Consider the following 12,333-nt stretch of genomic DNA (forward strand, 5'->3'; position numbering starts at 1 on the left):
ATTTATCTATCTATATGGTTTTCAAAATTTTCAGCACGTCCTCCTTCTTACATCAACCTGTTCTAGCATATCAGTCTGTTTCACACTGTTCTCAGAAACGTCAACGTTCCACTCAGTAGTGAATACTGAAGCAATGTATTCATTGAGCTTATGTCCCTTATGAAGCAAACAGTGTTACACTGCTTTTAGTTCCAGCACAGTCTAGCATGAACTGGACATATGAAGAATAAGAGCTGTAAAACCATAGCACCATAAGAAATAGGAACTCGAGTAAGCCATTCAGCTTTTCAAGCTGGACCAACATTTCAATAGGATTGTCACTGATCCTATATTCCTCATGAATTCTTCCCTGCCCTTTCCTTGTAATTGTTGCTACCCCTACTGATCACAAATCCATCTATCTCAGTCTTAAATTGACACAAGAACTTTGCCCACATAGTTCTAAAGACTCAACGCTCTGAGAGAAGAAATTCCTCCTCGTGTAGACCTAAATTGGTGGGCCTTTACTTTGAGACTATCTCCTCTGGTCCTAGATAATTCCATGGAGGAAACATCCTCTCAGCATTGATCTTGTCAAGCTGCTTCAGAATCGTATATGTTTCAATGAGATCATCTCTCATTCTTCGAAAACTGCTATGTGTAGAGTCTCAACCTATTTAACTTTTGCTCATTGATCAGTCCCTCCATACCAAAGATCATCTTAGTGAATATTTTCTGAACTACCTCCAATGAATCAATACCCTTCCCTAAATAAGAGAACCAAAACTGCTCACTGTACTCCACACGCAGTCTCACCAGCACCTTTTACAATTGCAGTAAGACTTCCGTATTCATTTCCTCCAATTCCCTTGAGATAAGTGCCATATTCCATTAATTGTCCTGACAAACTACAGCACTCATGCGCCAAATTTCTGAATTTTGTACACAAGTACTCCCAAGTCCACTGCGCAGCTTTCTGCAGTTTTTCCATCCTTAACTTATTGTCCACTTGCTTAACCTATCAAGATCTCTCTATAACGTGTTTGTATCTCTCTTGCAATTTGCCTTTTCACCAAATTTTGTGTCATCTGCAAATTTAGCCACAGTACATTTGTTTCCTTCTCCAAGTCATTACTACATATGTAAACAGTAGCTATCCCAGGCCTGATCCCTGTGGAACCCCACTGATTACAGGTTTCCAATCTGAAAAATTACCTCTTATTATAGTTGCAGTTTCTTGAACATAAATTCTCTATCCAAACCAACATAATACCGTCTACACCATAGGTTCTTATCTCATGATTCCAATCTTTGTAAAGTACTTTGTTCAACATCTTCTGGAAGTCCAAATATGACACGCAATAATGCAAGACTATAAGATGTTTGAGCAGAATGAGGCCATTTTCCCATTAAGTTGTCATTTTGCCCATTAAGCACCCATTTGATCATGGCTGATATGTTTTCTGACCCATTCTTCTGTCTTCTCCCCATAACCCTTGATCCCCTTACTAATCAAGAATCTATCTATCTATCTATCTATCTATCTATCTATCTATCACTGTTGTAAAGACACTCAATGACTTGGCCTCACAGCCCTCTGCAGTATGAGTTCCACAGATTCACCACTCTGTGGCTGAAGAAAGTCTTCCCTATGTCAATTGTAAAGGGTTGTCAATTCACTCTGCAGCTGTGCCTTCAGGCCCCAGTCTTCCCTAACAGGAGAAACATTTTCTCCATCTCCACTCTATCCAGGTCTCTCAGTATTCGAAGTTGTAGTGAGATCCCTCCTCATCCTCTAAACTCCATTGAACACAGACCTAGATTCTTCAACTGCTCCTTATATGACAAACCCAGCATTCCTGGAATCATTTTTGTGATTCTCCTCTGAATCCCAACCAAGACCAACACATCCTTTCTTAAATGCAGTCTGACCAGAATCTTAGACAGTACATACTTACCCATGTATTCTAGTTTTCTCGAAATTAATACTAACATTGCACTTGTCTTCCAAACTGCCAACTGAACCTGTATGTTAACCTTAAGTGAACCTGAAATAAGCCTCCTAAGTCCTATTGTGCTTCAGGATTCCAGAACCTCTCCCCATTTAGAAAATAGTCTATGCCTCTTTTCTTCCTATCAAATTCATAACCTCACACTCACCGACATTGTAATTCACCTGCCACTTCTTTTCCCACTCTCCTAGCCTGTCCAAGTAGTTTGCAGCCTTCCTGCCTCCTCAACACTATCTGTCCCTCTACCGATCTGTGTGTCAGCTGTAAACTTAGCAACAATGCCCTCTGTTCCTTCCTTCAGATCTTTGTCCTGCTTTGCTTGACCTCTCTTAATTCTCATAGTCAAACTTAATTCTCACGGCCACTAATGTCAAACACAATAGGTTTCAGCTGTTAAATTATCAGGAAATGACTTCAGTACCATCTGTTCATTTCCCTCTATCCATTTTGATTGAGACATCATTGAACATTTTTAATTGATTAGTCAGCCACAACTTCCTTTCCATGAAACCATGTTGATTTTGCTTGATTAGATTATGATGTTCCAAATGTGTTGCTGCTACTTCCTTACCAATTGATTCCAAAAATAGATGTTAAGCTAATCAGCCTATAGTTAGCCACTTTCTGCCTCCCTCTTTTTTTGAATCAGGATGTCACTCTGACAGTATTCCAATCTTGTACTTTTCTAGCTATGGGGCCACCTCTAGCACCTTGATAATCACAGACAATATTGTCTTTGCCCTACTTTGAGGTTGCAGTTTGTGGCTATGCCATTGGTATAATTAAGTCAAATCATTATTGTGAAGATGTCTCATACACAAGAATTGATCCTAAGAGGCCTTTCATAGATATGATGCTCTGCTGAGAGTACTTCTCCTCTCTCCTCTGGCAGTTAGTCCTGCTTTGCCTGACCTCTCTTAATTCTTACTGTCAGGTTCAATACTCACAGCGACCAATGCCAAAATGCAACATTGTTCAGCATAAACCATTAAATGATCAGAAAAGGGCTTCAATACCAAGCTGACTGCACTCTCCCCAAGACCATTCAAACTTCAGCTGCAATATTTAAAAAAAAATAGAAAAGCTCCAAAAACACATAAACTTATTGTTGTTAATGGAATAAATTATCTAGAAACTAATCTATAAATAATGTTGGTTGAAGTTTGAGAGATTGGTGAACATTGTCCTTCATTTTACTGAGCATTGTTTTAACTTATGAGATTTAAGCCAAAGGTTAGCTGAAATGTACAGATCAGAAAAGGTATCATTGCTGACAATTCAACTGAGTGTGACATAATTTACTTGCTCTACACATTACCACTAATTGCTATGAGCAAATGTAACCCCTTTCACATGATGATGCAAGCACATTTCTGTCAGAATCAGCATCTCGGACCCCATTTCTGAGTATTATGTAGCACCGAACAACCATACCAACTTACTCCTTCAAATCTTTTTCCCTGGGTGAAGGATTCAATAGTGAGAGGTGAAACATTTAAGGGGGATACATGCGGCAAGTACTTTATATAGACAGTGGTAGGTGCCTGGAACGCATTGCCAGCAGAGGTAGTAGAGGTAGGCAGAATAGATTCAATTAAGACGTATCTGGACAGATGCACGAGTAGGTGGAGAGCAGAGGGAGAGAGATGATTAGGAATTGGGCGACAGGTTTAGACAGTGGATTTGGATCAGCTCAGGCTTGGAGGGCCAAAGGGCCTGTTTCTGGACTGTAAATTTTCTTTGTTCTTTGTTCTATCTCTTGATGTCTTTGATTTGAATCCTCAGATAACCACATCCCATCCCTCATTAGGTGAGGTTATCACACACTCATTTCTTTCTAAAAGAATATCTAAACAAATTACTTCTCTCAGTTGCACCCCATACAAACATATTATGCCTTAAGTCACTATGCAGAGCCCTGCTGATAATGTCCTGAATATAAACTCATTGACAATTTTTATTGTATAGCTCCTCTGTTTTCTTTTACACAGCTGCCCATTTGACCAAAATATAAATCATTGGTTAGACTGCATCTCTGGGAAATACTCAACTCTGGGCAGGAAATGTTACCAACTTTATTTTCAGTAAAGCTTTTCAGTTGTGTAAAAAGCCTTGGCCTGAAGCTTACAGTCTCCCAAGCCTAACACCAAACAGTACAATGTTACAGGCTTGTATTTTATGAGTGTATTTTACCATCTGTTTCTCACAATGGCTGAAATTACATTGACTGCAGATTTTTTTTTGCCAGCACTTACGGTGCTCTTTCTGGTGTCCAGCAAAAAAAAAATTGGTTTGCTATTGTTTGCACATGGGAAAGAGATTAATATTTATATCTTTACATCATCAGGTTGACCCAATGATTTTGCAGTCAAAGAACAACTTTTGTATTGTAGTCATTATTATGGTGAAACGTGACAGGCAAGTTGCAAACAAACTCTCACACAAAGCAAGTAAATGATGCTCAGTTAATCAGTATTGGTAGAGGGATAAATATTAGCCAAAAGTCAAATAGAACTTCTCTGGTCTTCCTCAAATTATGTATAACAATTGAAACATAATTGCAAGAAGCCTCCAATAATACACAACTTACTTTATTCCACTGACTGTATGAGAGAGGTATCCACCCCTTGCAGGCTGGTAACTTTTCAAAAGTGGAAGTCGTTAAAGATTCTGTAATTGTGGACATGCATGCTTCACTCTACAAAAGCATGAAGCTCACACGGCAGACTGGTTTAAAAGCTAATAGCCCAAGGGATCCAGGGCATTTTGGTAAATCGGATCCAAAATTGGCTTAGTGACAGGAAACAGAGGATGCTGGTTGAACTGGAAATCTGTGTCCCGTGGCATATTACAAGTTTCAGTGATTAGTCCCTAGTAAATTGTAGTGTACTTTAATGATGTAGACATGAATGTAGGAGGAATGATCAACTATACTCAACTGAACTCACCACATAAACACAGTGGCTACAAGAGTACATCTGATGCGAAGAATACAGCAACAAGTTAATCACTTCCCGACTACCTAAAGCCTGTCATAGAATCATACAGTCATAGAGATGTACAGCATGGAAACAGATCCTTCGGTCCAATCCATCCATGCCGATCAGATGTCCCAATCAAGTCCCACCTGCCAGTAGCTGGCCCACATCCTTCCAAACCCTTCCTATTCATATACCCATCCAAATGCCTCTTAAATGTTGCAATTGTACCAACCACCACCATTTCCTCTTGCAGCTCATTCCATACATGTACCACCCTCTGTGTGAAAAAGTTGCCCCTTAGGTGCCTTTTATATCTTTCCCCTCTCACCCTAAACCTATGCCCTCTGGATTAGATTACTTACAGTGTGGAAACAGGCCCTTCGGCCCAACAAGTCCACATCGACCCGCCGAAGCGCAACCCACCCATACCCCTACATTTACCCCTTACCTAACACTACAGGCAATTTTAGCATGGCTAATTCACCTGACCCGCACATCTTTGGACTGTGGGAGGAAACCGGAGCACCCGGAGAACGTGCAAACTCCACACGGTCAGTCACCTGAGGCGGGAATTGAACCCGGGTCTCTGGTGCTGTGAGGCAGCAGTGCTAACCACTGTGCCACCGTGCCGCCCCAAAGTTCTGCACTACCCAACCCCAGGGAAAAGATTTTGTATATTTATCCTACCCATGCACCTCATAATTTTGTAAACCTCTATAAGGTCACCCCTCAGCCTCCGACACTCCAGGGAAAACAGCCCCAAATTATTTAGCCTGTCCCTATAGCTCAAATCCTCCAACCCTGGCAGCATCCTTGCAAATCTTTTCTGAACCCTTTCAAGTTTCACATCTTTCCGATAGGAAAGAGACCAGAATTGCACGCAATATTCCAAAAGTGGCCTAACCAATGTCCTGTGCAGCCGCAACATGACCTCCCAACTCCTGCACTCAATACTCTGACCAATAAAGGAAAGCATACTAAATGTCTTCTTCACCATCCTATCGACCTGCAACTCCACTTTCAAGAAGCTATGAAGCTTAAACATGCACTCCAACGTCTCTTGGTTCAGCAACGGTCCCTAGGACCTTACCATTAAGTGTATATGTCCTGCTAAGATTTATTTTCCTAAAATGCAGCACCTTGCTTTTATCTGAATTAAACTTCATCTGCCACTTCTCTGCCATTGGCCCATCTGGTCAAGATCCTGTTGTAATCTGAGGTAACCCTCTTCGCTGTCCATTACACCTCCAATTTTGGTGTCATCTGCAAACTTACTAACTGTATCTCTTATGCTCACATTCAAATCATGTATGTAAATGACAAAAGGTAGAGGACCCAGCACCGATCCTTGTGGCACTCCACTGGTCACAGGCCTCAGGTCTGAAAAACAACCCTCCATCACCACCTTCTGTCTTCTACTTTTGAGCCAGTTCTGTATCCAAATGTCTAGTTCTCCCTGTATTCCATGAGATCTAACCGTGCTAATCAATCTCCAATGGGGAACCTTGTCGAACGCCTTTCTGAAATCCATATAAATCACAGCTACCGCTCTGCCCTCATCAATCGTCTTTGTTACTTCTTCAAAAAACTCAATCAAGTTTGTGAGACATGATTTCCTATGCACAAAACCATGTTGACTATCCCTAATCAGTCCTTACCTTTCCAAATACATGTACATCCTGTCCCTCAGGATTCCCTCCAACAAATTGCCCAACACCGACGTCAGGCTCACTGGTCTATAATTCCCTGGCTTGTCCTTATCACCCTTCTTAAACAGTGGCACCACATTAGCCAACCTCGAGTCTTCCAGCACCTCACCTGTGACTATCGATGATACAAATATCTCTGTAAGAGGCCCAGCAATCACTTCTCTAGCTTCCCACAGAGGTCTAGGGTACACCCGATCAGGTCCTGGGGATTTATCCACCTTTATGCATTTCAAGGCATCAGCACTTCCTCCTCTGTAATTTGGGCGTTTTGCAAGATGTCACCATCTATTTCCCTGCAGTCTATATCTTCAATCTCCTTTTTCACAGTAAATACTTTTGCAAAATACTCATTTAATACCTCCCCCATTTTCTGTCCATCATATACAAGTCAGAAATGTGATGGAATACTTTCCACTTTCCTGGATGAGTGCAGCTCCAGCAACTCTGAAGAAGCTCGACACTATTCAGGATAGCACAGCCCAATTGACTGGCACCACATTCACAAGCATTCACTCCTCATCACCACCAATGCTCAGTAGCAGCATCTACAGAATCTATGACAGAAATTCACTAAAGATCCTTAGATAGCACCTTCCCAACCCATGACCACTTCAGTTCTGAAGGGTCCCTGGACCTGAAATGGTAGCCCTCTGTGTTTGTGCTTTTCTTTTAGCTGATATGAGAACCAATTCTCCTCCAAATGATTCATTGAATATTTACTGACTGTATGTTTGGATTTGTTGGCAGAAAATTGGAAATCTGGTAACCCTTATTGGACTATACAGTACTGGGATCCTACACTTTAATCAGCTATGTCTAGTACTATTGTGAGCAGCTAGATCTGACTATTTCCTTTTATGTTAGAATCCCCACAGTATGAAAACAGGCCATTTGGCCCAACAAGTCCAAACAGACCATCTGAAGAATAACCAACTCAGACCCATTCCCCTTCTCTATTACTCTACATTTACCTCTGACTAATGTACCTAATCTACGCAACCATGAACACTATGGACAATTTAGCATGGCCAATTCACCTAACCTGCACATCTTCGGATTGTGTGAAGAAACCAGAACACACATAGGGAAATCCATGTAAACACGGTGAGAATGTGCAAACCTGAGGCTGGAATCAAACATGGGTGCCTGGTGTTGTGAGGCAGCAGTGTTAATCACTGAGCCACCATGCCACTATTGTATTTACCTGCTGCATATAATCCTTTATGGAAAAGAAGATAAACATAAAATGTGTCTTTTAATTTCTTAATTCCTTGTAGCTGGGTTTTCAATAATCAGCTATTAAGTTTAGCTGTCCTTGTTGAAATACTACATTTTTGCAGTTATTTAGTGCAGATAATAAATATGTTTACTTTCCTGATGACAATGTAACCATGTAGTTTAATTAAATGATGTAATTTACAGGTTGAATGTAAACTTTAATACATAGTTCCAAATTCCAGGGGGCTTTGTAGACAGTGTACATAAAGTTACAAAAGGAAATTGTTGATTAAGGGAATGGGCAAAAATGTGGCAGATGGATTTCAATGTAAGCAAGCATGAAGTTATCAATTTTAGACTTAAGAAGGATTCATTAGGGTACTTTCTAGATGGTATGATGTTAAATATACAGGATGTCCACAGACTTTGGGATTCAGGCGCATATCTTTAAAATGCCACAAACAGGTGTAGGAAATAACCATAAAGTTAATGGAATGCTAGCCTTTACAATTAGAGGACTGGTGTACAAGGATGCACAAGTTATGCTAAAGCTATACAAAACCCTGGATGGAGCCCACTTGGAGTACTGTGAGTAGATCTGGATACCATATCTTAGAAAGAATATACTGGTCTTGGATGGAGTATAATGCAGGTTTATAAGAATAATATCTGGACTTCAGGGGCTAAATAATGAACAGAGATTAGACAAACTAGGTCTGTTGTCTCCAGAATTTAGGTGAGGGATAATCTGACTGGAATCTTCGAGTTATTATCAGGAAAAGATAGGGTGGATAAACATAAACTATTTTCACTGGTTGGGAATTTTAGAACTAGGGAGCGTCGTCCAAAAATTAGGGCAGACTTTCAGGAGAAATGTTAGGAAGAACTCTCTTCCACAAATAGTTTGTATTACATCAATTGTTAATTTTAAATATGAAATTGATAAAGTTTTGTCAAACACTGATGTTAAGGAATATGGGCCACAGTGAGGCCACAGATCATCCATGATCTAACTCAATGGTGAACAGTGTCAAGGCGGTTGAATGGCCTATTCCTGTGTTGCACCTCTACCAATGCTAATCTGTCTATAGACCTTTGAAAGACACATTTCTCAGAACTATTGGACATCAGACATAATTCATTTTTACTTGCACCTTTAATTCATGGTGAAAATGGAGGACTTGCACAATCGCATGGTTTACACATTTATAGAGAGTGCTCTTGATTGTCTCAACCCAAACAGATAGACTTCTAGGATTGGCATGTAACTGTAATACTGAAATGTTTTGAAACAGTTTCAAAAGTAGAATGAAAAAAACTTATGTCACTTAGTGAAATACAGGTAATTTATTATTAAATTGACGAAGTTTGAATTTAATTCAGTTCAAAAGTGACACAGTCATTTCGTTGTACATTGAGACATCATTTTAAAAAAAACCTTCCATTTTCTTGTTGAAAATTTAAAATACAGGTTGTACCTGTTTGCTAATGCACAGTGATTCTTTTGTTTCCCTTGCAAAAACATAAATGAAAGTTTCACTATCAGTTTAAACTAGTAGTTTAAGAGTTGCTCCTGCTGGCCAAATATGGCAAATTGCACTCAAAATTCAATTGAAATTGTGCTGCGATGCAACATTTTTGCTAGAATTCATTTTGCATAACTGCAAACATAAAACCATCCCCACGGGCCAGCACAATTATACAGAGTAACAGATGTAGTTCTTACTCTTTGCTTCATAATACAAATTAATTCTTGATGTACTTAATCATGATAAGTTAATGCAGTTTTATTAACTCTGCTGAAAATAGGTTTATTTCAGCAATTAGCATGGATGAATTTAATCCATACATAGACACTGTAAAAACCAGACTGGCAATATTAACCTGAATGAACTTCACAGAATGATTTTGAGAGTTTCTTATATCAGTATGTTCTGGAACTGATCAGACAGCAGATTATAAAAGACTTGGTATTGTGTAATAAGACAGGATTCATTAATTATCTCAGAGTAAAGCACCCCTAGATAGCAAGGGTCACAATATAATTGAATTTTACATCCAGATTGAAAGATAGAAGAATGGGTCTCAGATTAATATCTAAATTTAAATAAGGGTAGCTATTTGTGAATGAATGCTGAGCTAGTTGAAGTGAACTGGCATGTTAGGTGAGGAGACAGACCAATAGAGAAATAGTTGCACACAGTTAAAGAGGTATTTTAGAATACTCCTCACAAATATGTTCCTATTATAAAGAAAAAAAATCCAAAATGAGATCCACCATCTGTTAACTAAATAAGTTAAGGAAAACATAATACTTAAGAAAAAGTCCACATAATTGCACCAAATACTTAATTCATTGCACAGGATATAAAACAATAGCCGATAATGACTTGTAGATTAATCGGAAGGAAAAAATTAGAATACGAAAGGAAACTATCTAGAAATGTAAAACTGGAGAAAGGAGTTTCCACAGGTAATTTAAAATGGAAAAGTGTAAATAATGTCACCATTGGTCCTTCACAGTGAGAATGGAAAATTAATAATAGATAATAAGAAAATGGCAGAATGATCAAATAACATACGTCTGTCGTCACAGTGGAGATTGCAAAAAATAAATTCCACCTATACCTGTGAATCAAGAGGTGGAAGATCAAGAGAACTTTGTAAAATTGCAATCACCAGGGAAGGGACTCTGAGTGAAGTGAGACAGCTACGAGGTGACTAGATAGACATCATAGTCAATAGTTAAGACAAGTTCTAGATACTTTAGAACTGATTTTCCAAAATTTCAGAGATTCAGGAAAGATTTCTTCAGCCTGGTAAGTAACAAATATAATCCCTCTTTTCAAGAAGAAGGGGCAAAGAAAAGGAATGTATAAATCAATTAGTTTTTCATCTGGCGTGGAGAATGTGTTATCATCAATCATTAAGGAGAACTAGCTGGGCTCTTAGAAAACCTCAAGGTAATTGGGAAGAGTCAGCATAGTTTGGTGCAAGAGAAATCATGTTTAACTTACTCTTGGAGTTCCCTGAAAAAAGTAACATGCATTGTGGAAAAAGGGGTGCCTGTAAATGTACTACACTTGAACTTCCAGAAGGCATTTGACAAGATGTCACATAAACCATTATTGTGAAAAGTAAAGCTCAGGGTGTACGGTGTAAAATGTTAGCATTAGTAGAGAATCAGCTGGGTGATAAAAAGAAAGATAAATAGGTCCTTATCTGATTGGCATGATGTGATGAGTAAAATCCCATAGGAGACTGCATTGGGGCATCACTTACCAAAATGACTTGGATGAGGGGAGCAAAGGGATAGTTCCTAAATTTTTAAGTGACATGAAAATAGGAAGATTTGGCATTTTGGAAAAGACAAAGAGGATGCAGATGGATATGCACAGGTTAAGTGAGTGGGCAAAAAATCTGGCAGACGGACCACAATGTGGGAAAATGTGAAATTGTTCACTTTGGCAGGAAGGATTAAAAAATATACTTAAATGGAGCATCACTGCAGAAGTTTGAGGTGTAGAGATATAGGTGTTCTAATGCAAGAATCCCAAAAGTGAACGTGCAGGCACAACAATTCATAGAATCTCTACAGTGCACGTAGAGGCCATTCAGCCCATTGATTCTGGAGGCAGTTCAAAGGAGGTTTAATAGGTTGATACGTGGAATGAGTCGGTTGACTTACGAGGATAGGTTGGCCATGCTGGATTTGTTTCCAGTAGAGTTTAGAAGAGAGTGGTGATTTTACTGTTGTGTTCAAGAACCTGAATGGTTTTGCCAAGGTGAAAACTATGGATGAATATTGAACTGGGGGCACTGTTTGAAAATCAGTGACCCATTTAGGACAAAGAAAAGATTTTTTTTCTCTCAGGGTATGCACTTTTGGAAATCTGCCTCAGAAGTTGATGGGGGTGGGGTCACTGCATATTTTTTAGACAGATGCAAATCAAAGATTATTGGGGGGCAGCGGGGAATGTGGAATTCAAACACAAATAGATCAGCCATAATCTTATTGAATGGTGGAGCAGGCTTGAGGGCCAAATGTCTTAGATTTTTCCTAATTCATATGATTGGATGTATCCACCTGATTGTAAATTAGCACTTTTGCCAGTGCTCTTTATGCAGAAAGTAAATTAAAAGTCATTGTAAAAATGAGTTTCAAAGCAAAACTGAACAATTTGTAGTTTGACTGGTGCACACGAGTCAGCTTAGTTTTCAAGGGCATTCATATTGTGTCTGTGTGCCCAAGAAGTCAAATCAGGGTGACTGGCAGAACTTCAGATTTTTAATGGGAATAAAGGGTGCATTGAATCTTCAACTGTTACAAAGTATTGAAAACATCTTAAGGAGGATTTGTTTTGGGACCTCCTCGTTTGTGTTGAAATTACCCTGATTTTTGCACCTTTTGAAGTGGTTCCACCCAGATTATAA

This window comes from Hemiscyllium ocellatum, chromosome 2 (genome assembly GCF_020745735.1).
Source record: "Hemiscyllium ocellatum isolate sHemOce1 chromosome 2, sHemOce1.pat.X.cur, whole genome shotgun sequence".
Lineage (NCBI taxonomy): Eukaryota > Metazoa > Chordata > Chondrichthyes > Orectolobiformes > Hemiscylliidae > Hemiscyllium > Hemiscyllium ocellatum.